At 40.8% G+C, this 22,515-nt stretch overlaps 1 pseudogene; it reads right to left on the minus strand.

The window, feature by feature from the left end:
• LOC128572481 (zinc finger protein 724-like) overlaps positions 1-22,515 on the minus strand; it is a 102,464-nt pseudogene that overhangs the window by 44,692 nt on the left and 35,257 nt on the right.

Below are 22,515 nucleotides of genomic sequence, written 5' to 3' on the forward strand. Positions count from 1 at the left end.
GAATTTTTAGCTCCAATTCTAAAGCACGTAATTCTTGAATGAGTTGTAAATGTTCCTTTTTTGTTTGGAGTAAGTCCTTAAGGGAGGAGACCTCTTGACATAGTTTGCGTTTGACATTTTCAATTGGCGTATCTACGCCTAGAATTGGAGCACAAAATGGAGGGGCAGAAGCATAGGAAGGGGGATGATTTAGGATGGAAGGGAAGGGAGGCCAGTCAGAATGGTGATACTTAGCGGCCTCCTCTTCCCAGGTGGTCGTTTCTTCGGGCGAGAGGGAGTTGGGAGGGGGCTCCTCAAGGGAGGGGAATAGGGAATTAATAGGAGGTTTGAGAGGTTCAGGATTGGGGGGAGTGTCAGACTCAGGCATAGGAACAGAAACAGAAGGGCAGGCTGAGGGTGGTCTGGAGTGTTCTTTAAGCGCCTTTTCTCCTTCTTTAACAACTTCTTGGATATCAAGCCATTGGTTGTAAGTTTTTAAAATATCATAGATCAAGTTCCAGTAGGAAAATGCCTGAACAGGGACTTTTTCGGGGCCAAATGTTCTATAATAATCTTTTAGACAATCACCGACTCTAGTCCATCTCAGAACATCAATAGTGCCTTCCTGGGGGAACCAAGGACAGATATCACCAATAAAAACAAAAAATTTATAGAGATCTTTTTTCTTTACCCGAATTCCTCGTGTCTTGAGGGACTCCTTGAGTCCCTGAATAAACAAGTCATGTTTACCTAACGTTTGTCCCATAAACTCGTTGCTTTCTCTTACCTTGACGGATCAGACTCGCAGGTGGGCAATTCTGCGGCGATCTCAGTGCGGATCTTCACTCACGTCCTTCTTGTGGTGCGGCGATCACAGTGCGGATTTTCACTCACAACCTTGGTGTTGCGGCAATCCAATGATAAGGGTACCCTTACTGGCAGCAACGTTCGATGACACCCCCGTACCCTTGCCCCACGTCGGGCGCCAATTGCCCCGGCCCGCGGGGAATTCAACAGGGACCTGGGAAACAAAGGGGTCAGTCGAATGAGGGGACAAGAGACACGAAAGAATGAGAGCAAGTCAAGAGTCTGATCAAGCTCCGTCGAGTTTATTTTTCAGCTGGACTTATAAGCACACAAACGAGGAAGTAACTAAGGGCTATTCCTAACGGGGTGGGGAGGGGGCTAGTTTCTGGAAAATTACTAGGACAAGGACCCTAAGGCGGGGGGTGAATTTTTGAGGAGATATGCAAGGGGAAAGTACCGTTGCTGTTTACGGTTGAATTCCTGAGAATAGTTTGCTCCTAAAATCAAGATAACAAGGGGTATTCTTGTGAGATGCTTTGGCTCCCGGCACCTATACTCTTCAGTGTTCTAATTAGAAAAGGATGCTGGATTTTATCAAATGCTTTTTCTGCATCTATTGAGAGGATCATGTGATCTTTATTTTTGCCTCTGTTAATATGGTGGATAACGTTTATAGACTTGCGTATGTTAAAACAGCCTTGCATCCCTAGGATGAAGCCTACTTGATCATGATCAATGACTTTTTTGATGATAAGCTGTAATCTACTGGCTAGGAATTTGTTGAGAATTTTTGCATCTATATTCATGAGTGAGATTGATCTGAAATTCTCCTTTTTGTTTGGGTCTTTTCCTGGTTTTGGTATCAGGGTGATGTTTGCTTCATAGAATGTGTGGGGAAGATTCCTTCTTCCTCAATTTTTTGGAATAATTTCTGCAGTACAGGAATAAGCTCTTCCTTGAAGGTTTGATAGAATTCTGGAGTGAAGCCATCTGGACCAGGGCATTTTTGGTTGGAAGATTTTTTATTGTTTCTTTGATCTCAGGGCTTGAAATTGGCCTGTTCAGGTGCTCTATTCTTCCTGGCTGAGTCTAGGGAGAGGGTGTGTTTCCAAATATTGATCCATTTCTCTCATTGTCAAATTTCTGGGCATAGAGTTTCTGGTAGTATTCAGAGATTATCTCTTGTATCTCTGTGTGATCTGTTGTTATTTCTCATTTATCATTTCTGATTGAGGTTACTAGAGATTTTACTTTTCTATTCCTCATTAGTCTGGCCAATGGTTTATCTATTTTATTTACATTTTTCAAAAAACGAACTCCTTGTTTCATTAATTTTCTAAATGATTCTTTGTTTTCAATTTCATTGATCTCTGATTTGATTTTGGATATTTCTTTTCTTCTACTGAGTTTAGGCTTAGATTGTTCTTTTTCCAATTCCATAAGATATCTTTTGAGATTGTTGATGAGCTCTCTTTCTGTTTTTCGAATGTAGGCATCTAAAGCGATGAATTTTCCTCTCAAAACTGCTTTTGCATTATCCCACAGGTTTTGGTAACTTGTGTCTTCATTGTTGTTATGCTCAAGGAAGTTAATGATTTCCTGTTTTATTTCTTCCTGCACCCATCTGTTATTCAACAGAAGATTGTTTAATTTCCATGCCTTTGGGTGGGGTCGAGCATTTTTGTTAGAGTTGAGTTCCACCTATAGTGCCTTATGGTCTGAGAAGATACAAGGTAAAATTTAAATTCTTTTGATTCTGTTGATATTTGTTTTGTGTCCCAGGATATGATCAATTTTGGAGAATGTTCCATGGGGTGATGAGAAGAATGTATATTCTTTATCTTTGGGATGGATTGTTCTATATGCGTCTATCAAGCATAGTTGTTCTAGGGTCTCATTTAAATCTCTTATATCCTTTTTTGTTTTTTTTTTATTAAATCATAACTGTATACATTGATATGATCATGGGGCATCATACACTCGCTTAATAAACCATTTGACACATTTTTATCACAGTGCTTAACATAGCCTTTCTGGCGTTATCTCAGATACTGTGCCAAAACATTTACATTCTACATTTACCAAGTTTCGCAAATACCCCTGTAAGATGCACCACAGGTGTGATCCCACCGATCCCCCTCCCTCCACCCACCCCCCCTCCCACTTCCCCCTATTGTTAAGTTGTAGCTGGGTTATAGCTTTCATGTGAGAGTCCCAAATCAGTTTCATAGTAGGGCTGTGTACATTGGGTATTTTTTCTTCCATTCTTGGGATACTTTACTAAGAAGAATATGTTCCAGCTCCATCCATGTAAACATGAAAGAGGTAAAGTCTCCATCTTTCTTTAAGGCTGCATAGTATTCCATGGTATACATATACCGCAATTTATTAATCCATTCGTGGATCGATGGGAACTTGGGCTTTTTCCATGACTTAGCTATTATGAATTGGGCTGCAATAAACATTCTGGTACAAGTATCTTTGTTATGTTGTTATTTTTGGTCTTCTGGGTATATGCCCAGCAGAGGAATTACAGGATTGAATGGCAGATCTATTTTTAGATCTCTGAGTGTTCTCCATATATCTTTCCAAAAGGAATGTATTAATTTGCATTCCCACCAGCAGTGCAGAAGTGTTCCCTTTTCTCCACATCCACGCCAACTTCTCTGGTCTTGAGATTTTGTGATATAGGCTAGTCTCTTTGGTGTTAGATGATATCTCAAAGTAGTTTTGATTTGCATTACTCTGATGATTAAAGATGATGAGCATTTTTTCATATGTCTGAAGGCCGTGCGCCTGTCTTCTTCAGAGAAGTTTCTCTTCAAATCCCTTGCCCAGCCTGCGATGGGATCCCTTGTTTTTTTCTTGCTGATGCGTTTGAGTTCTCTGTGGATTCTGGTTATTAAACCTTTGTCAGAGATATACCCTGCAAATATCTTCTCCCATTCTGAGGGCTTTCTGCTTGCTCTGCTTACTGTGTTCTTAGCTGTGCAAAAGCTTTTTAGTTTGATCAAGTCCCAGTAGTGTATTTTTGAAGCTGCTTCAATTGCCCGGGGGGTTCTCCTCATGAAATACTCACCCAGACCAATTTCTTCAAGGGTTTTCCCTGCATTCTCCTCTAGTATTTTTATAGTTTCATGTTTTAAGTTTAAATCTTTAATCCAATGAGAGTCTATCTTAGTTAATGGTGAAAGGTGTGGGTCCAATTTCAGTCTTCTGCAGGTTGCCAGCCAGTTCACCCAGCACCATTTGTTAAATAGGGAATCTTTTCCCCACTGAATGTTTTTAATTGGCTTGTCAAAAATCAAATAGCGGTAAGTTGCTGGATTCATCTCTTGGTTCTCTATTCTGTTCCAGATATCTACTTCTCTGTTTTTGTGCCAATACCATGCTGTTTTGATCACTATCGATTTGTAGTAAAGTCTGAGGTCTGGTTGTGTGATTCCTCCTGTTTTGTTTTTGTTTCTGAGTAATGTCTTGGCTATTCGAGGTTTTTTCTGATTCCATATAAAACGAAGTAATGTTTTTTCAAGATCTTTAAAATATGACAGTGGAGCTTTAATAGGGAGTGCGTTGAAATTATATATTGCTTTGGGTAGTATGGACATTTTGATAATGTTGATTCTTCCCTAGCCATGAGCATGGTATGTTTTTCCATTTGTTAACATTTTCAGCTATTTCTTTTCTTAGAGTTTCATAGTTCTCTTTATAGAGATCTTTCACGTCTTTTGTTAGGTACATTCTCAAATATTTCATCTTCTTTGGTACTAAGGTGAATGGGATAGAGTCCTTAACTGCTTTTTCAACTTGACTGTTGTTGGTGTATATAAAGGCTACCGATTTATGAATGTTGATTTTGTAACCTGAGACGCTGCTGTATTCCTTGATCACTTCTAGGAGTTTTGTAGTAGAGTCCCTAGTGTTTTCCAGATACACAATCATATCATCTGCGAAGAGCGAGAGTTTGATCTCTTCTGACCCTATATGGATACCCTTGATCGCCTTTTCTTCCCTAATTGCGGTGGCTAAAACTTCCATTACAATGTTGAAAAGCAATGGAGACAATGGGCAGCCTTGTCTGGTTCCTGATCTGAGTGGAAATGATTCCAATTTAACTCCATTCAATATGATATTGGCTGTGGGTTTGCTGTAGATAGCCTCTATCAGTTTAAGAAAAGTCCCTTCTAGACCAATTTTCTTGAGTGTTCTGATCATGAACGGATGCTGGATATTATCAAAAGATTTTTCTGCATCAATTGAGAGAATCAAATGGTCTTTGTTTTTTAATTTGTTTATGTGCTGAATTACATTTATAGATTTACGTATATTGAACCAGCCTTGAGACCCTGGGATAAAACCAACTTGGTCATGATGTATAATTTGTTTGATGTGTTGCTGGATTCTTTTTGTGAGGATCTTGTTGAATATTTTTGCATCTATATTCATTAGTGATATTGGTCTATAATTTTCTTTTCTTGTTGGGTCTTTTCCTGGTTTGGGGATCAGGGTGATGTTTGCTTCATTTAACGTGTTGGGTAGTCTTCCTTCTTTTTCTACCTTTTGTAACAGGTTGAGTATTATAGGTACTAATTCCTCTTTAAAGGTTTGGTAGAATTCTGACGTGAAACCATCTGGTCCCGGGCTTTTCTTTTTAGGGAGGTTTTGTATAGTTGATGCTATTTCTGAACTTGATATGGGTCTGTTCAACATTTCCACTTGATTCTGGTTAAGTCTTGGAAGGTGGCGTGCTTCCAAGTATCGGTCTATTTCCTTCAGATTTTCATATTTCTGAGAATAAAGTTTCTTGTAATATTCATTAAGGATTTTTTGGATTTCTGATGAGTCTGTTGTTATTTCGTCTTTGTTGTTTCTGATTGATGATATTAGGGATTTTACTCTTTTTTTCCTGATTAGGTTGGCCGGAGGTTTATCTATTTTATTGACCTTTTCAAGAAACCAGCTTTTTGATTTATTGATCTGTTCTATTATTCTTTTGTTTTCAATTTCATTTATTTCTGCTCTAATTTTGGTTATTTCTTTTCTTCTTCTGGGTTTCGGGTTGGAATGTTCTTCCTTTTCCAGTTGCGTGAGATGTCCCATTAAGTTGTTAACTTCCTCTCTTTCCGTTCTCTTGAGGAAGGCTTGCAGTGCTATAAATTTCCCTCTTAGATCTGCCTTTGGGGTGTCCCAGAGGTTCTGATAGTTTGTGTCTTCATTGTCGTTTTGTTCCATAAAATTGGCAACTTCTTTCTTAATCTCATCTCTGACCCAGCTATCATTCAGCATAAGGTTATTTAACTTCCATGTTTTTGTATGGGTATGCAGATTCCTGTTGTTACTCAATTCAAGTTTTATTCCATGATGGTCCGAGAAGATGCATGGAATAATTTCTATTCCTTTAAATTTACTGAGGTTAGACTTGTGACCTAAAATGTGGTCAATTTTGGAGTAAGTTACGTGGGCTGATGAGAAGTATGTGTATTCAGTTCTGCTGGGATGAAATGTTCTGTAGATGTCTGCTAAATCTAAATATTGGATGGTTAGGTTTAAATCTAAGATTTCTTTGCTCAGGTTCTTGCTGGAGGATCTATCCAACACTGCCAAGGGAGTGTTGAAATCTCTGTCTATTATGGAGCTGGAGGAAATCAAGTTACTCATGTCTGTTAGAGTTTCTCTTGTAAATTGAGGTGCATTCTGGTTGGGTGCATAGATATTAATGATTGAGATCTCATCATGTTGAGTATTACCCTTAACAAATACGAAGTGACCATTCTTGTCATTCCTTACGTTTGATGGTTTAAAGCCTACTGTATCTGCAAATAAAATTGGAACACCTGCTTTTTTCTGATTACCATTTGCCTGAATTATGGATGACCATCCTTTCACCCTGAGTCTGTATTTATCTTTTAAGTTGAGATGTGACTCTTGTATGCAACAAATATCTGGCTTGAGTTTTTGTATCCAGTCAGGTAACCTATGCCTCTTTAGAGGACAGTTTAAGCCATTCACATTGATGGAGAGTATTGATAAGTCTGGTGGAATTTTGGGTATCGAGTTTTTCAAAGGTCCAGTGGACATTTTTAATCCTTTCGCCAGTGTGGAAGTTGGAGTTTGATCCGATGTTTCTGAGTTAGTTTACTTTTGTGGTGTAGGATTGGGTTGGTCATTGTGGAGAATAGGTCTGAGAATATCCTGAAGAGCTGGTTTACTTATGGCAAATTTTTTCAACCTGTGAATGTCATTGAAGTATTTAATTTCTCCATCATAGATGAAACTCAGTTTAGCTGGATACAAGATCCTGGGTTGAAAATTTTTTTGCTTTAGGAGATTAAAAGTTGAGGACCAGCCTCTTCTGGCTTGAAAAGTTTCAGCAGAGAGATCTGCAGTTATTCTAATATTCTTACCTTTGTACGTTATAGTTTTCTTTCGCCGGGCTGCTTTGAGAAAAATCTCTTTCATGTTATCTTTAGTGAAGCTAATTATGATATGTCTGGGGGATGACTTATTGGGGTTGAATCGTGCTGGGGTTCTGAAGCTGTCTGCTATCTGAATTTCAGATTCTCTAGGCATGTCTGGAAAATTTTCTTTCATAATTTCATGCAGAAGGGCCTCTGTGCCCTTGGAGGCCACTTCATCTTTCTCAGAAATTCCTATAATCCTTATGTTGCTTTTTCTCGAATTATCTGAGAGTTCTCTGAGTGAGTGATCCGTTTTTGCTCTCCATTTCTCTTCCTCTTTGAGAGATTCGGAGCGTTCGAAGACTTTATCTTCAATGTCAGAAATCCTTTCTTCTGCTTGCTCCATTCTGTTACTGAGGGATTCTACTGTATTTTTCATATCTTTGAGGGCTGTAAGTTCTTGCTTCAGTGTGTCTAAGTCTTTGGTGGTTTTGTCTTTAAATTCGTTAAATTCTTGAGACAATTTTTGAATTTCTCCTCCGATTCCTAATTCCATTTTATTAATCTTGTCTGCCATCCAAATTCTGTATTCGATTTCTGACATCTCAGCCAGTTGTTTATGAATGGGATCTTCAATCACATCTGCCGTGTCTTTTCTTGGGGGGGGTTCATCTATTCTGGTTATTCATGTTACCAGAGTTTTTCCGCTGATTCCGCCCCATGGTTATTTTACTCCCTTTGGTTTTTCCCCTGGGGTTTTATCGAGGTCCCGTACAGTGTTGTGGCCTGAGAAACTGGGGTCCTGTCTGGTGTGGTGGAGCAAAGTGGTTCTGTTTTGTTTTCAGCTGGTTTCTGTTCGATCCTATTGCAACTTCTACTCTGGCTTGATGTCTCAGCTGTGTGGAAAAATCAGCAATTAAGTCACCCCGCCTGCCCACCTCTGGCCCCAGTTGGAAAAGGAGAATCAACCTTCCTACAACCGTAGACCCAGGGCACCGCCTGAAAAGTCCTCAGTCTATTAGCCGAGTTCAAAAGGTCCAAATCAACTGTCTCAATCGGCACTTGTCTCAGGTGAGAGAGTTCAAGAGGTCTCTGGGAACTGGATCACAGAGGCCTGGTGACTCCTCTGACACGACTCACCCCAGTGCAGCGTGGAGTCAGGAGGAGGCACCCAGCAAACAGAGCAATCTAGGAAGGTTGACGTCTCCTTCCCCACTTTGTCCCTTCGTCAGACCAGTCACTGGTATCTCTGCAGATGGCTAACCCAGTTGCCTGCAGTGAACAGACACTCCATGGGTTTGCACCTGCCTGAATCGCAGGAAGTCTGCCAGGCCCCCGTAGACTGCCGCTATCTTGCAGGAGGAGATGGGGCCTGACATCTATGAGTGTTTGATGCAGGTGATGTGAGGGAGGTGTTTACTCAGGCTTAGCCCTGTCCCTGATGGATGCTGCTAACAGAACAGAACAGAACAGAACAGACAACTTTACGGGGTTCTGTCTCTGTTCCTGTCAAAATCGCCTACAGAAGACGAGCTGTTTTGAGTTCAAACGTCTTTGGTGTTGTAGGTTTGAGTCCGATCACCTCTCTGGGTCGGCCCCGCCCTGGAAGCTTCCCCGGTTTGTGAGCAGTGTCAGGAAATCCCCCGCTCACCGGTGGCCTCCTCTGGTTGCCCAGGGAGACAGGGGGTGTGGCCTCAGAATATCCAGAAGTGAGCGTTCTGCCGTTAAAGAAAAAACGGCTGTTGATCTACCTCCAAGGGGGTTCAGAGCCGTAGGGAGCCCGGTCGACAGATTCAGTTTTTCCCAGTCTCTCTCCCGGTTGTACTGCCGCAGCTCAAGCCTTCAGGCTTCAGAGTGGGGGCGGGTTGGGAGGGAGCGGCTGGAGCCCAGAACCGCTGGGCAGCGGACAGACTCAGCTATCCCCAGTTCCCTGCCCAGCCACACGGCAGGTGTTCAGGTCTCCGGACCACAGAGTGAGGGCGGGGGAGTGCCTGGAACTCAGAGCCAGCAGGGGCTCCAAGCCGTAGGGAGCCTGGTCAGCAGCGAGCAGATTCAGGTTCTCCCGGTCTCTCGCCCGGCAGCTCAAGCCTTCAGGATTTAGAGTGGGGGCTGTGTGGAGGGAGTGGCTGGAGCTCAAACCGAGCCAGGTCTCCGGACCCCAGAGCGAGGGCGGGGTGAATGTTGGGAGCCTGGAGCCAGAGCCCAGTCTGCAGTGAGCAAATTCAGATTCTTCCGGTCTCTTGCCTGGTTATACCGCTGCAGCTCAGGCCTTCAGGCTTCAGAGTGGGGGCGGGGTGGGAGGGAGTGGCTGGAGCCCAGAATCCCTGGGCAGCGAGCAGACTCTGCTATCCCCAGTTCCCTGCCCAGCCACACGGCAGGCATTCAGTTCTCCGGACCAGAGAGTGAGGGCGGGGGAGCGCCAGGCACTCCGAGCTAGCAGGGGCTACGAGCCTAGGGAGCCCGGTGGACAGTGAACAGATTCAGATTCTCCCGGTCTCTCGCCTGGTTGTACCACCGCAGCTCAAGCCTTTAGGCTTTAGAGTGGGGGCGGGGTGGAGGAAGTGGCTGTAGCTCAGAACCGAGCAGGCGTTCAGGTCTCCGGACCACAGAGCGAGGGCGGGGTGAACACTGGGAGCCCGGGGCTCTCGGCAGCAAGGAAATTCAGATTCTTCCCGTCTCTCGCCTGGTTGTACTGCCGTAGCTCAAGCCTTCAGGCTTCAGAGTGAAGGCGGGGTGGGAGGGAGCGGCTGGAGCCCAGAACCGCTGGGCAGCGAACAGACTCGGCTATCCCCAGTTCCCTGCCCAGCCACACGGCAGGCGTTCAGGTCTCCGGACCACAGAATGAGGGCGGGGGGAGCGCCAGGCACTCAGAGCAACTGGTAGCGAGTTCGACTCAGCTATATGCCTGGAGGTATTGTTGCCCAAGGAGGGCTGCTGCACCTCGCCTCGGGGAAGTGCCACCCTGGTGAGGGTCTCCCTCCGCTGACTGTCCTAACCTCTCTCCCATGCCCCAGAATCAGCGCTGACCAGCCACAGCTCAGGGACTGTCCTCTCACCTTTAGGAGCCACCCAAGAATCCGAACTCCTGGGGGACAGGCTTTCAGACCTCAGAGAGAGTGGAGGGAAGTGCTGGGTACTCAGAGTCACCAGCAAAGGAAATTTACAGATTTATACAGTTTTATGCCTGGCAGGATAACGCCTAGGCCTCCTAGTAAGGGAGGTAGGTCTAGTTTGTAGTAGGTCTTTCCCGTGAAGTGTAGTGGGATGGTCTTTGGTTTCTGCCCTTTTGTTTGTGGGGCCCTTAAGCCGATAAGGTGGGGAGGGGGGACTCCCATCCACTTGGTGATGGGTTTTGTACCTTTTGTTTGCTTCCTTGTGGTCACAGCTCTTCTCAGCGGGGTTGATGTGCGTTCTTCAACTTTCTCGCTTGGTGTTGCTGGAATCCATCAGGTTATTTGCTAAATTTTCGTCCCCTAACTCTCCTTCAGTACAGGAGCCTCTATGGAAAGCTGGCTTCAGTCCGCCATCTTCCCATCATCCCAAATCTCTTATATCCTTGTTTAATTTCTGTTTAGAGGATCTGTCCAGCTCTGTAAGAGGAGTGTTAAGGTCCCCTGTTTTTATGGTATTATCAGATATCATATTGCTCAGACTGAGTAAGGTCTGTTTCAAGAATCTGGGAGCATTTAAATTGGGGGCATAGATATTTAGAATTGAAATGTCTTCTTCTTGTATTTTTCCCTTGACCAATATAAAGTGACCATCTTTGTCTTTTTTGACTTTAGTTGCTTTAAATCCACATGTATCTGAAAATAAGATTGCAACTCCTCTTTTTATCTGAATGCCATTTGCCTGAAAAATTGTCTTCCAACCCTTGACTCGGAGCTTTGTCTTTTGAAGCCAGGTGTGTTTCTTGCAGACAGCAAATGGATGGCTTGTGATTTTTAGTCCAGTCAACCAATCTATGTCTCTTCAGTGGAGAATTCAAGCCATTAACATTTATTGAGATAATTGATAAGTGTGGTAGTATTCTATTCGTCTTATTTTGTGAGGGTCCATTGCTTAGTTTTATCTTTTGCATCAGTGTGGAGGTTAGGTTCTGTCCTTTAATTTCTGAGTTCTTACTTTGCTGCTGATCCATTGTGGTGGTCAGTGTGCAGAACAGGTTGAAGTATTTCCTGTAGAGCTGGTCTTGTTGTGGCGAATTTCCTCAATGTTTTTATGTCCGTAAATGATTTGATTTCTCCATCAATTTTGAAGCTTAGCTTAGCAGGGTACAGAATTCTGGGCTGGAAATTGTTCTGTTTAAGTAGATTAAAGGTAGATGACCATTGTCTTCTTGCTTGGAAAGTTTCATTAGAGAAGTCTGCGGTCACTCTGATGGATTTGCCCCTATAGGTCAACTGGCGCTTACTCCTGGCAGCTTGCAGAATCTTTTCTTTTGTCTTGACTTTGGACAGGTTCATCACAATGTGTCTTGGAGAAGCTCGGTTAGAGTTGAGGCGACCTGGGGTCCGTTAGTCCTCTGAAAGCAGTGTGTCAGATTCTTTGGTGATATTTGGGAAATTTTCTTTTATAATATTCTCTAGTATGGCTTCCATTCCTCTGGGGCATTCTTCTTCCCCTTCTGGAATTCCTATATCTCGTATGTTGGAACGCTTCATAAAGTCCCATAATTCTGACAGTGAACGTTCTGCTTTCTCTCTCTTGTTTTCTGCCTCTTTTACTATCTGAGTTATCTCAAAAACTTTGTCTTCAACCTCTCAAATTCTTTCTTCTGCATGGTCTAACCTGTTGCTGATACTTTCCATTGCATCTTTAAGTTCCCTGATTGACTGTTTCAGTTCCTTCAACTCTGCTATATCCTTTTTATATTCTTCATATCGTTCATCTCTTATTTGATTCTGTTTTTGAATTTCCTTTTGGTTATTTTCCACTTTATTAGCAGTTTCCTTCATTGTTTCCACCATTTCTTTCATTGTTTTCAACATGTGTATTCTAAATTCCCTTTCTGTCATTCCTAACATTTCTGTATAGGTGGAATCCTCTGCAGTAGCTGCCTCATGGTCCCTTGGCCGGGTTTTTCTGGACTGGTTCTTCATGTTGCCTGGAGTTTTCTGCTGATTCTTCCTCATGAGTGATTTCTTTTATCTGTTTCCTTGCCCTAATTTTCCTTTCACTTCCTCTTGCTCTTTAAGTTCTCGTGCCTGTGGAAGTTGCGAGCTGATTTAGACGGATTGAACACACATGACCACTTTCCGGTTTTCCACTGTTTTAGTCCTCCTCTTGGGGTCCAGAAGTCTCTCGCTGACTCCCTGTATCCTCTCAGGGGTGATGATAGGCAGATCCCACCAGCCAGAGATGCCTGGAGTCCTATATCCCCAAACTCACGGTGCCCAGATGCAAGGAAGCTGTTACTTGGCTGCCATCTTGCTCCGCCTCCGGCAATTCTTTCTTAATCTCATCTCTGACCCAGCTATCATTCAGCATAAGGTTATTTAACTTCCATGTTTTTGTATGAGTATGCAGATTCCTGTTGTTACTCAGCTTCAAGTTTTATTCCACGGAGGTGCAAAAAGATGCAAGGTATAATTTCTATTCTTTTGAATTTACTGAGGTTAGACTTGTGACCTAAGATGTGATCAATTTTGGAGTAAGTTCTGTGGGCTGATTCAAAGTATGTGTATTCAGTTTTGTTTGGGATGAAATGTTCTGTAGATGTCTGCTAAATCCAAATGCTGGACTGTTAGGTTTAAATCTAAAATTTCTTTGCTCAGCTTCTTGTTGGAGTATTGATCCAACACTGCCAAAGGAGTGTTGAAATCTCTGACTATTATTTAGCTGGAGGAATTCTAGTTGCTCATGTCTGTTAGAGTTTCTCTTATAAATTTAGGTGCATTCTGGTTGGGTGCATAGATGTTAATAATTGAGATCTCATCATATTGAGTATTACCCTTAACAAATATGAAGTGACCTTTCTTGTCCTTCCTTACTTTTGTTGGTTTAAAGCCTATTGTATCTGCAAGTAAAATTACAACACCTGCTTTTTTCTGATTACCATTTGCCTGAAATATGGACGACCATCCTTTCACCCTGAGTCTGTATTTGTGTTTTAATTTAAGATGTGACTCTTGTATGCCAAAAATATCTGGCCTGAGTTTCTGTATCCAGTCAGCTAACCTATGCCTCTTTAGAGAACAGTTTAAGCCTTTCACATTAATGGAGAATATTAATCAGTCTGGTGAAATTTTGGGTGTCGAGTTTTTCAAAAGTCCTGTGGACATTTTTAATCGTTTCGCCATTGTGGCAGTTGGAGTTTGATCTGAAGTTTCTGATGAGGTTACTTTTGTGGTATAGGATTGGGTTGGACATTATGAAGGATAGATCTGAGAATATCCTGAAAAGCTGGTTTCGTTCTGGCAAATTTCTTCAACATGTGAATTTCATTAAAGTATTTAATTTTTCCATCATAAATGAAACTCAGTTTAACTGGATACAAGATCCTGGGTTGAAAGTTATTTTGCTTTAGGATGTTAAAATTTGATGACCACCCTCTTCTGGCTTGAAAATTTCAGCAGAGGGATCTGCAGTCATTGTAATATTCTACCCTTTGTACGTAATGGCTTTCTTTCACCTGGCAGCTTTGAGAATTTTCTCCTTCATATTAACTTTAGTGAAGTTAATTATGATATGCCTGGGGAATGTCTTATTCGGGTTGAGTTGTGCTGTGGTTCTGAAGCTGTCTGCTATTTGAATTTCAGTATCTGTAGGCATGTCTCGAAAATTCTCTTTCATAATTTCATGCAGAATGGCCTCTGTGCCCAGCGAGGCATCCTCATCATTTTCAGGAATTCCAATTATTCGGATATTGGCCTTCTTTGAATTATTTCAGAGCTCTCTGAGAGAATGATCCATTTTTTGCTCTCCATTTCTCTTCCTCTATGAGAATTTGGGAGCGTTCAAAGGCTTTGTCTTCATCGTCAGAAATCCTTTCTTCTGCTTGGTCCACTCTGTTACTGAGGGATTCTACTGTATTTTTCAGATCTTTGAGGGCTGCAAATTCTTGCTTCAGTGTGTCTAAGTCCTTGGTGGTTTTGTCTTTAAATTTGTTAAATTCTCGTGACAACTTTTGAATTTCTCCTTGAATTCCTAATTCCATTTTGTTAATCTTGTCTTCCATCTAAATTCTGAATTCAATTTCTGATATCTGAGCCAGCTGTTTGTGAATTGGATCTTCAATTACATCTCCCATGTCATTCCTTGGTGAGGGTTGATCTATTCTGGTTATTCATGTTACCAGCGTTATTTCGCTGATTGCACCCCATGGTTGTTTTACTCCGTTTGATTTTTCCCCTGGAGCTTTGTCGAAGACCTGTACAGTGCTGTGGCCTGAGAAAGTGGGGCCCTGTTTGGTGTGTTGGGGCTAAGTGGTTCTGTCTTGTTTTCAGCTGGTTTCTGTTCAACCCTAGTGCAACAGTTACTCTGGGTTGAAGTCTCAGCTGTGGAGAAATACCAGCAGTTATGTCACCCTGCCCACTACAGGCAACAATTTGAAAAGGAAAATCATACCTTCCTACAACCACACCCCCAGGGCACCACCTGAATATTCCTCAGACGATTGGCTCAGTTCAAAATGTTTAAATCAATTGTCTCAGTCAGCACCTGTCTCGGGTGGGAGAGTTTAAGAAGTCTCTGGGAACTGGATCACAGAGGTCTGGTGACTACTCTAATATGGCTTGCTCCAGTGCTGTGTGGAGTCAGGTGGAGCCACCCAAAATAGATCAGTCTGTGAAGATTGATGCCTTCTTCCCCACCTTGCAGCTCTGTCACACCCAGTTGCTGCTAGCCCCACAGGGCTGCGACCCAGTCAGTTTTCTGCAGTGAGCAGATACTCCAGAGGTTTGCTCCTGCCTAAATCACAGGGAAATCTGTATGTGCTCTTCCAAGCCGCTGCTCTCTGCCTCTATCCAGCATGGCATGGTGAGACCTGTCAACCTCGGGCACTTGATGGAGGCTGGGATTGTTCCCTCATTTCCAGCCCCACTCTTAGTTTATGTTACTGGCTGAACGGAGCAACCCTGTGGGAGTTTTTTTCTGACCCTGCTAAATTTCTCTGTAGAGGAGAAGCTGATTTGTATTTCCAGAACCTGTGCCTCAGGCCCTGCCTTTACACCTGCAGGTTTGTATTCGCAGCACGATTAGTTGTCAGCTGTAGCCTCTTGGCCTGCTTTGTCTATAGGCTGATTATCCCCTGAGGGCCAGGTGCATCTTAGGCTCAGTAAAGATGCCCAGGCCCACCCTGGCAGTTTCCCTGCTCTCCGGGTGCATTTTCTAGTCCCCACGTTCCACCCAGGCCAGTACCGCCTCAGGCAAACCCTTTACTCCCAAGGCCTGTGTTTCAGTCCCAGGTCTGTTATGTGGTGGTTGCCGTCTGAGAAGATGCCTGGCCTCATCTGGTTGCCCAGGGAGACAGGAGGAGTGGCTTCAGGATATCTTGGGGTGGGCCTTGTCATTGCTATAGACAGCTGCTTCTCTGCACCTCGGGGCACTGCCACTCCGGTGTGATTCCCTCTTAGCCAACCATCATCTTCTCACTCCTGTGCTGCAGAATCAGCACTGTCAAGCTGCAGTTCAGGTCCTGTTTGCACCTCTCGAGAAATCACCCAAGAATCTGGACTCCTGGGGGGCAGGCCTGCAGACCTCAGAGTGAGAGTGGAGGGGTTGCTTGGAGCTCAGAGTTGTAGGTAGGAACACCAAGCTCATTGAGAGCAAATGAGCAAATAAACAGGTGCAAAGTATACCGGACACACGAGCCCATAGATACAGAAACAGATGAAGACACATAGATATACAGACAACACCCACAACAACAGCAACATAAAAACAAGTGCAATAAAAATAGTGATAATCGTAAAATAATTGAAAAAAGAAAAGAAAAAGAAAAAAGTGGTGTTCATAGAAAAGCTAAAAGAGAAGGAGAAAATTAGAAAAAATAGAAATAAAAATATATCTATATAAAAATAATGAAAAATTAACAAAAGCTCCTCCAAGAAAATGGTGAAAACAGAACAAAAAAAAAGGCACCACTACAAAAATATTATTCTTGTATGTAGAAATATACATATATACATCTTTATTTATGGTGTAGGGATCAACTTTTGTAGGAATGTATTCATACTGCAATAAACTTTCTGGACACTAGGTGGTGCTGTGAGTGGTTCCCAGGCTCATACCTTATTCACAGTTTATACTGTTACCATGGTAACCACCTTCCATGGCCAATCACCATTTTGGAATTTCTGTAAAAGTTTGTCACCTATGTATTGTGTAGCCTTGGCTGTTCTGCTCCCGACAGCACTTGCGACCGATGTTACCACTCAGTGCAGGAGTCCATGCTTCTTAAATCTTTCCACTCTGCTCCCAGGTTCTTCTGCAAACTGGTGACTGCAATCAGCTGTGGGGGAGGATGCTGCTGGGTTCCCATGGTTGCTGTGGGTCCGTGGCTGAAGCAGCTGTAGCCAGTTCTCGTGGCTGGAGTGCTCAGGAACCTTATTCTGAGTTTTATGGTTCAGAGTCTCCCTTTTGGATCGGTTCACCATGCAGCCTGAACCTCCAACCCCCTCCAACATTCTCCCCCAGGAATGCTCCGGCTCCTGGTCTAGGGAAGGTGCCCGCACTTTTGGGTAGTTCAAAATGTCGTTTCCTGGGCAGGATCCCTTCCCTTCAATTGTCCAGCAGGTTGCCCAGCTTCCTGTGGTTTTGAGTGGCTCTCTGTTCGGATGCCTCCCTCAGTTCAGGAATAAATATTCATCAATTGGGTTTTGTCAGCATTTGCAAGCTGCTGTCCTCTGCAAGGGAGGGGCTTGCTGGCCAGCACAGCCAAGCAGGGAAGAATCTCTACAACAGAGTCTGTGGTTTTAAATTACCTCTCATATATAGCAATCCGCCAGTTCTCTGAGCATCTCAAACTGTCCATCCACACCAATAATCCGCACACGGGGAAGGTCCAGGCCCACTTTCTTCTCACCTGATGACTTGGGAGAGGTGGGCTACACGTCCATCCTGTCCGCCATCATGGTCCACCAGGGGCAGGTCTAGTTTTAGATCTCTAATTATTCACCAAACCTCTTTCCAAAAGGAATGTTACTGTGCATTCCCACCAGCAGTTTAGAAGTGTTCCCTTTTTTCCACATCCAGCCAACATCTCTGGTTTTGGGATTTTGTTATGTGAGCTACTCTTACTGGGGTTAGATGATATCTCAAAGCAGTTTTCATTTGCATTTCTCTGATGATTAAGGATGATGAGCTTTTTTTCATGTGTCTTTTCATGTGTCTGTGTATCATGCATCTATCTTCTTTAGAGAAGTTTCTCTTCAAGTCCTTTGCCCATCCTGAGATGGGATCACTTGTTCTTTTCTTGCTAATACATTTGAGTTCTCTGTGGATTTTGGTTATTAAAGCCTTATCAGAGGTATAATCTGCAAATATTATTTCCCATTCTGAGGGCTCTCTGCTTGCTTTGCTTACTATGTTCTTGGCTGTGCAGAAGATTTTTGGTTTTATCAAGTCCAAATAATGTATTTTTGATACTGCTTCAATTGCTTGGGCAGTCCTCCTCATAAAATATCCCATGCCGATTCCTTCAAGAGTTTTCCCTGCAAGTATTTTTATGCTTTCATGTCTTAAATCTTTTATCCAGTGAGAGTCTATCTTAGTTAATGGTGAAAGGTATGGGTTCAGTTTCAGTCTTTTACTGGTTGCCAGCCAGTTCACCCAGCACCATTTGTTAAATAGAGAATATTTTCCCCATTTAATGTTTTTAATTGGCTTATCAAAGATCAAATAACGGTAAGTGGCTGCATTCATCTTTTGGTTTTATATTCTGTTCTAGATATCTACTTCTCTATTTTTGTACAAGTACCATGCTGTTTTGATCACTATTGATTTATAGTACAGTCTCAGGTCTGGTAGTGTGATTCCTCCTGTTTTTATTTTATTTCTGAGTAATGTTTTGGCTATTCAAGGTTTTTTCTGATTCCATATAAAATGAAGTATTTTTTCAAGATCTTTAAAATATGTCAATGGAGCTTTGATAGGAATTGCGTTAAAATTATATATTGCTTTGGGTAGTATACACATTTTAACAATGTTGATTCTTCCCAGCCATGAGCATGGTATGTTTTTCCATTTGTTAACATCTTCAGCTATTTCTTTTCTTAAAGTTTCATAGTTCTCCTTATAGAGATCTTTCACATTCTTTGTTAGGTATACTCCCAAATATTTCATCTTTTTTGGCACTACTGTGAAAGGAATAGAGTCCTTGACTGTTTTTTAAGCTTGGCTATTGTTGGTATATATAAAGACTACAGATTTATAGGTGTTGATTTTCTAGCCTGAGACATTGCTGTATTCCTTGATCACTTCTACAAGTTTTGTTGTAGAATCCCTGGTGTTTTCCAAATATACCATCATATCATCTGTGAAGAGTAAAAGTTTGATCTCTTCTGACCCTATGTGGGTACTCTTGATCATCTTTTCTTCCCTAACTGCAATGGCTAGAACTTCCATTACAATGTTAAAGAGCAATGGAGACAATGGGCAACCTTGCCTGGTTCCTGATCTAAGTGGAAATGATTTCAATTTAACTCCCTTCAATATGATATTGGCTGTGGGTTTGCTGTAGATGGCCTCTATCAATTTAAGAAATGTCCCTTCTATACCAATTTTCTTAAGTGTTCTGATCATGAAAGGGATGCTGTATATTATCAGAGGCTTTTTCTCCATCAATTGAGAGAATCATATGGTCTTTGTTTTTTACTTTGTTTATGTACTGAATTATACTTATAGATTTGCGTATATTGAACCAGCCTTGAGACCCTGGGATAAATTTCACTTGGTTATGGTGTATAACTTTTTTGATGTGTTGTCGGATTCTGTTTGTTAGGATCTTATTATTTTTGCTTCAATTTTCATTAGTGATATTGGTCTATAATTTTCTTTTCTTTTTGAGTCTTTCCCTGGATTAGGGATCAAGGTGATGTTTGTTTTATATAACGTGTTGGGTAGTATTCCTTCTTTTTCTATATTTTGGAAGAGGTTTAGTAATATAGGTACTAGTTCCTCTTTAATGGTTTGGTAGAATTCTGACATAAAGCCATCTGGTCCTGGGCTTTTCTTTTTAGGGAGATTTTGTATAGTTGATGCTATTTCAGAACTTGATATAGGCCTGTTCAACATTTCCACTTCGTTCTGGATGAGTCCTGGTAGGTGGCGCATTTACAACTATTGGTCGATTTCCTTGAGATTTTCATATTTCTGAGAATAAAGTTTCTTGTAATATTCATTAAGGATTTTTTGAATTTCTGGGGGGGGTCTGTTATTTCATCTTTACCATTTCTGATTGATGAAATTAGAGAGTTTACTCTTTTTTTCCTGATTAGGTTGGCCAAAGGTTTATCTATTTTATTTATCTTTTCAACAAACCAACTTATGGATTTATTGATCTGTTGTATAATTCTTTTGTTTTCAATTTCATTTAATTCTGCTCTGATTTTGGTTATTTCTTTTCTTCTGCTGGGTTTGGGGTTGGGATGTTCTTCCTTCTCCAGTTGCTTGAGATGTCCCATTAAGTTATTAACTTTCTCTCTTTCCATTTTCTTGAGGAAGGCTTGATATATATAATATTTTATATTAAATATATTTCTATATTTATGTTTACATTATATGTATATATAAATTATGTATAATTATACATATAATTTATATATGTGTATATATACATATATTTTAGTTATCAAATAAGTTTATTTTTGTTACATGGCTTATAATTGTATTTTAATTATGATTACATATTATATGTATTATATAATGCATATGTATGTCTGTGTGTTCGTATATTACTTTCTTATGTCTTTCCAAGGAATATTTGACTCATTAGGTATGACATACATTTCCTCTCTGTAAAGAAGTAGAGACTACTTATTCAGTTCACTCATTCACTGAACCATGGAACACTGTATAGCTACTAAAAAGGATGGTGACTTTACATCTTTTGTATTAATTTGGATGGAGTTGAAATACATTCTTCTTAGTAAGGCATTACAACAATGGAGAAGCAAGAATACAGTGTACTTAATTCTGATATGTGAACAGTTGATGCTAGTTAATGGTGGGGGTGGGGGAATGTGAGGGGGTAAGAGGGAAGGAGGGAGGAGGTGTGGGGCCACGGTGTGTGACACACCTCTTGGGTGTAGGACAATATTAATAGAGGGACTTTACCCAGCAAACTCAAGAAGTATAACCTAGCTCACTGTACCCTCAATGATTCTTCAACAACAAAAACAAAAAAAACTACATAAAAAATAATTTCCAATACAATAGCTTCAAGAAATATCCATAGGAATAAATTTAACCAAAAAGGCTAAGGATTTCTATACTGAATTTAGAAATTTAAAATGAGAAAATAAATGAAAAAATGTCACTTATGGATTAGCCTAAATGATATGTATATATCAATGACATATATAATATATATAATATTATATATAATATATATATTCTATATTTTTATTACATTATATATATATATTACATAGATTTTTTTTGTGACAGAATCTCACTTTGTCACCCTTGGTAGTGTGCTATGGCATCACAGCTCATGGCAACTTCCAACTCTTGGGCTTAAGCGATTTTCTTGCCTCTGCCTCCCGGGTATCTGGGATTATAGGTTCCTGCCACAATGCCTGGCAATTTTTTTTGCAACTCTCATTGCTGTTTTAGCTGGTATCCTATCCACTGAGCTACAGGCTTTGCCCTAAAATTTATACCATTTTTACAAACATTTTTTTTGTTATTGTTGTTGCAGTTTGGCCAGGGCTATGCTTGAACCGGCCACCCTCAGCATATGGTGCTAGTGCCCTACTCACTGAGTTACAGGTGCTGCCCCTAAATGATATTTTTAAAATGTCTATGCTACACAATATAATCTGAAGATTCAATACAATCTCATATCAAAGCAACAATGACATTATTCTCCGAACCTATTTAAAATCTAAAATTTATACAATAATCAAAAAGACCCAGAATGATCAAAGTAATTGTACAAAGGGAACAGAGTTGGATGCTTCACCTCATCTAATTTGAAAATATATTATAAAGCTAGAGTAACCAAAATAGGATAATATTGGTGTAAAATCTGACATGTGGCCCAATGGAGCAAAATAGAGAACCCCAAAATAAATGTATACATTTACAGCTATCTTATTTTAGACAAAGTTGACAAAAACAAACAATGGAGAAAGGACAATGTTTTTATAAGTGCTGCTAGGACAATTGAATATCTTCAAGTACAATACTGAAGTGACATTATTAACTAACATCATATATAAACAATGGACTCAAAATGGATTAAACTTTTAAATGTAAGACATACAACTTGGAAAGTACCACAAGAAAACACAGAGCCCAATGGCATTGGTCTGGAATATGATTTGGAGACTAACACTTAAAAATCTCAGTCAAAGCAAGAAATAGACATATATGATTACTTCAAATTAGAAGCTTCTATACATTACCAGGTACAATCAGTGGAGTGAAGAAACAACATATAAATGGAAGGAAATATTTTCAAATTATGCATAGGATTGGTTAATGGTCAAAATATAAAAGGAACTCCAACAGCTATACAACAGGGGAAAAAAATGCTATAAAGGGACCAGACTATACACACACACACACAAATTAGCATTGATAAACAAGTTCTGTAAAGTTGTGGGATGCAAACATCATAGCATAATAAGTAGCATTTATATGTGCAAATGTAAATAATCAGAAAAAATAAAAAAGTGATCCCATTTACCACAGCTACGAATTAAATAAAATACCTAGGAATAAAGTTAACCAAAGAGTGAAATATAGCCACAATGAAAACTATGAAATATTCATAAAAGAAATTGAACAGAACAAAAAAATTGGAAAGATGTTCTATGCCCCCAAATTAAAAAAAAAAATCAATAATGTTAAAATATCAATACAACTCAAAGAAAAAAAGAAAAAAATATAAAATTTGTATGGAAGTAAATGAGTCCCAGAATACTAAAAGCCATTCTGAGTAAAAAAAAAAAAAAAAAAAAAAAAAATTAAAACCAGAAAAATCATGTACCCTGACTTAAAGTTATACAACGGAGCTGTAGCAACCAAAAGACCATAATACTGGCAAAAAAAGACACATAGACCAATGGGAAAATGTAGGGAACCAAGAAATAAATTCACATATCTATAGTAAACTTACCTTCAAACAAGGTGCCAAGAACATTCCATGAGGAAATGTCAA

Source organism: Nycticebus coucang, chromosome 20, assembly GCF_027406575.1.
Source record: "Nycticebus coucang isolate mNycCou1 chromosome 20, mNycCou1.pri, whole genome shotgun sequence".
Taxonomy (NCBI): Eukaryota; Metazoa; Chordata; class Mammalia; order Primates; family Lorisidae; genus Nycticebus; species Nycticebus coucang.